This window comes from Nothobranchius furzeri, chromosome 16, assembly GCF_043380555.1.
Source record: "Nothobranchius furzeri strain GRZ-AD chromosome 16, NfurGRZ-RIMD1, whole genome shotgun sequence".
Taxonomy (NCBI): Eukaryota; Metazoa; Chordata; class Actinopteri; order Cyprinodontiformes; family Nothobranchiidae; genus Nothobranchius; species Nothobranchius furzeri.
Genome location: NC_091756.1, coordinates 34,018,672 through 34,022,719, shown reverse-complemented (window position 1 = coordinate 34,022,719; position 4,048 = coordinate 34,018,672). Strand labels below are relative to the sequence as shown.

The 4,048-nt window shown below is 38.2% G+C and overlaps 1 long non-coding RNA gene across 1 annotated transcript; it reads left to right on the top strand.

Moving 5' to 3' along the window:
- The first annotated feature begins 2,937 nt into the window (after positions 1-2,937).
- Positions 2,938-4,048, top strand: LOC107387599 (uncharacterized). Its single transcript, XR_001573222.3, has 3 exons — positions 2,938-3,052; positions 3,492-3,602; positions 3,898-4,048. It is a non-coding gene; the product is annotated as an uncharacterized lncRNA (long non-coding RNA).

Below are 4,048 nucleotides of genomic sequence, written 5' to 3'. Positions count from 1 at the left end.
AAATGGTGGGGAGGAGGAGAAAACTGGATGAAAAAAGAGGGGGGTCTACGGGGTTATAATCCAACCACCTCCAAAAAAGCCAGTCTTTCTCCTTTTCCTGCGTCTTTCACGTTTATCATTTCCTTTAATGCAGATTTGGTCTAAAATCAGTCCCGGTCATGATGAAGATGATTTGGTCGGTGATGGGCGAATTGCTTTCAAACATTTGACTTGAATGCGTCCCTTTTCACCGTTTCTCCTCCCCTTTCTTCGGGCTAGTTTTGGCTATGCCTGCTAGCTTTAGAAAAGATCGACAAGCCACGTTGGTTGCAATCATTCCCCATGGGCGAGCAAAGAAATCCCCAATTTAAAAAATCTCTTTTTTTCTTTGCATGCAAATCGTTCCCACCCCCTCTAGAAAGCGGAGCTACCAGGTTAGCAGGATGCTAGCTGTCAGCAACGACGCATCGAAATAAAACTGGGCAGCTTTTATTTCCCCGAATACGCGCTCCTCGTCTTTCCTCTCGCAGCCATTCGAGTCAAAGCGACGACGAGGTCGCAAGCGTTGAAGAAATCCACGGCATGCAGCGAAAATATCTCAAAAGCCGAACGAGGAAGTGTAAAAAGAAACAGGCCGCGTTTTAATATTTTTTACTCATTTTCCTCCGGAGACGCCATTTTTGAAGGCGGATAGCCGCTGTCCGTCCTCCCTCTCCCCCTCCGCGTCTCACCGTGTGTCTGCTCTGACCTCCATTCACCGGCTATCAGTCTGCCAACATTCCCCACTCCGCTCCGCTCTTCCAGATTCGCTATTTTATTTGGGAAAACTATAAATAAACACAAAATAGCCACCAATTCGCCCCGTGCGCAGCGATTTGCTGAGACGCGTTCAAGTGCACACAGGAAAAATCCTGTAATAACCAGATTTATTCGCCTGCAGCGTGTGTTGCAAATTCTTATTCAGATCGGTATGTGAACTTTTAAGTTACATGCGCCTGTATGCTTGAAAGAAACTGTTTCCGTTTGTGAGATAGCCCAGAGCAATGATTATTGCATTAATTAGGATCGCCTCCACCTGTAACTACTTCTCCGGTGAAGGCATCATGGGTAATAACAGGTGGAGTTACAGGGTAATGACCCGGTGAGCGATGGAGCATCTGGTCTTTTTTCTCATCGTAAAATCATGATAGAATTAGCAAATATGAAAACAGTAAAATAAAATCTTACATCAACAGAATGGCAGCAAACATATACAATGGCCTAAAATGAAGGCCATAATCTAGATATGATGCAACAATGACGAGGTCAATAAAGATGTAAAATTATAGAAACGAATGTGATATAAAATAAACTCAAAAATACAAAAAAGGGCAAATATTCGTTTACAGAAAAGATAATATTCACAATGATTTACTTACTGAAAAAAATAAAAGTTTTCAGAGACAGATGGGGTGATGAATTAAGAGGGGATCTGTTTTAAAAATGGTTTATCAGGACAAATTTTAAACGTAAGTGTGTTTCAGTAGTAGAGGTCAAATTATGTCAAACTGATAAACTTAAGCAAAATAAAAATAAAATGGCCAGTTTCAGAGAATACACACAAGGATAGCTACAATCACTACATATACATGTCAAATAACGAAACAAAACTTAAATTTGGACAAAAATAACAGTGATAAAAGGTCTGTCCAGTGTAGAAACATAGTTACAAAGCCCCATAATGTTTTCTGCATATTTGTTTGAATCTGAATATTTTATATTTGTTAGAATGCAAGCAGAAGTCTTCAGAAACTAACTGCAATGGTTTAATTTCCGTTTCTGCATTCCTTCAGCATATTCATGTTCTCCTGTTAACATAGCAACAGCTGTTTACATCCCCTTTTTAACGAATTTTCCTGTCAGAGACAAATGCACATAATTGTTTACACCAGCAGATGGAGCACTGGCTCTTATAATATTTATCATTTAAGAGCGATCACTCAGTTCTGGCACAGAGATATGCTCCTTTTTTGATTGGGGTTTCTCTTAATCCGCGTCATGGCCTAGATTACTAAACAACATTGTAAGTATTTCCAAATGTGCTTATAGAACTACCAAGAAAAGAAAAGATAGCAAAAAGTGTGTGAAAATGTGGATGAGCTCCGAATGACTCAGGATTACAGAAATCACATCCTAGAGGCCTTTTTGCCTTGGAACATTGTGTCAGCGATTGTCGCCCCCTAGTGGACAAGTGAATAAACTAGATGTGTTAAAGTTTTTAGTAACAACAATCCTTTGGCCTAACATTTATTACCTGCAAATGATTCATATTTTTCCCATCTCTTACATATTATTATTATTATTATTATTATTATTATTATAGAGGGGTACGAAGGTTGGTATATGCTTTTAACACTAACTACATTTTTAGATCAAATTCAGAGGCTTAGCAGTCAGTTTTGCCATTTTAACTTTTTTTAAAATTAAATACATAGAAATTAACTTGTGTGTGCTCTTTGCATACATTTGTATCCAAAAAGTAAAACAAAAAGTTTCCATAAAATGTTATCATTTTTAGAAATTATTTCATAGTCATTTCAATCCTTCCACACAATTTTCCAGCAATTTTTAAGTTGTTTAATCAAACATCTCTCAAGTCTCAGTTCCAAATCCACATTCAGTAAACTATTCATAAAAAAAGTCAAACAACATTAAAACTGAAATAAATAATCTGTGTGTTTGTTCCTGTGGGGGTGTTTGGGATACTGTAATGTTGTCAGCTCTGGTTGTCAGTACCAGCACAGTAACCCAAACATATTACTAAATGAATGTGTAATGAGTTAATGAAAACGGCATGAATTCAAACAGAAAGAATGGTGCATAAACTGAAGTTCTTTTGAAATTAAACTCATCTTTTGCAGCCTGACCCCCCCCCCCCCCCCCCCAACTAAATTTCCCTCCACCTCTATCTGCGGTCTCACTTGACTGCAGCATTTGCAGCGGCACGCCTCCGGCTCACTTCTGTCAAGATGCCACACGTTGATGACGCCGTGCCAGCATCATGCCAGATTATTAAGGGCCACACAGACAAGTGGTGAGTCTCGGCAGGAACGACACGTAGCCATAGGTGATAAAACTTTTCAGAACAAATTCACCTGCAAGATCTTATGGCCATTAAACCAGAGTCCTACAATGTACCATTTACTCCTATGAGCATGTCTGTTCACTTAGTAAATGACTTTGAGAGAAGATTGTTAACTCTAACTACACAAAGATGCAATGACATTTAGAACAGACACCAGGCTTCATGGATGTTAAGTCTAAAATAGGTTATGAGGATCAAGTTGCATGTCCCTGTGCAGCAGTGATTAATGTCAGCAGGCTGCTACAGATGCCGCAACAGTGAACGTCATACGTCCTCAAAATGATTTGTTCCCATGTTTCATGGCTTCAAATGAAAGCAGTTTGTTTTTGTCATTAATTAAATGCTTAAATAATGAAATTATAAAAACGTGTGCTTGGGTCTGTTACAGTGTCAGAGATAAGATGGTGGAGAGCTGCAGAGACCTGATGGATGCCTTCCAGGCCTGCATAAAAACGCTCTCTGATGGCGTTTAATACATTCTGCAACACACATTTGAAGTGTGAGTTTGCCTTTGTCACAACACACCATTAAAATGATTGTTTTTCATGTCTTTTTCAGAGATTTTAGCTTTTTCCCCATTGCTGAATGTTTTCTGCAAATTATAAATGCACAGCATCAAATTCAAAAGACTGCAAGTTTATGAAAGTTAAGCAGTTTATTTTCTTTTTTGATCATTTGCAGATCCCAATAATCCCTGGATTTTTTAACCTAATAAGAAAAATCTGTTGTTTTGGTTTCTTTTAAATAAACAAACAAACAAACAAACATGTTGTTTCACTTCTTTTCTCTTCTAGTTCTCATTCCTGATGCTTTACTCGTCACACATGACTGAAATCTGAAAACGGGCCTTCTGATCTTTTAGAAGATTGGTTTTATTTTTCAGTTTTGTGCAACAGTTGTAACAATTGTTTACACTGAATAAAACAATAAAACATACTCAACAAA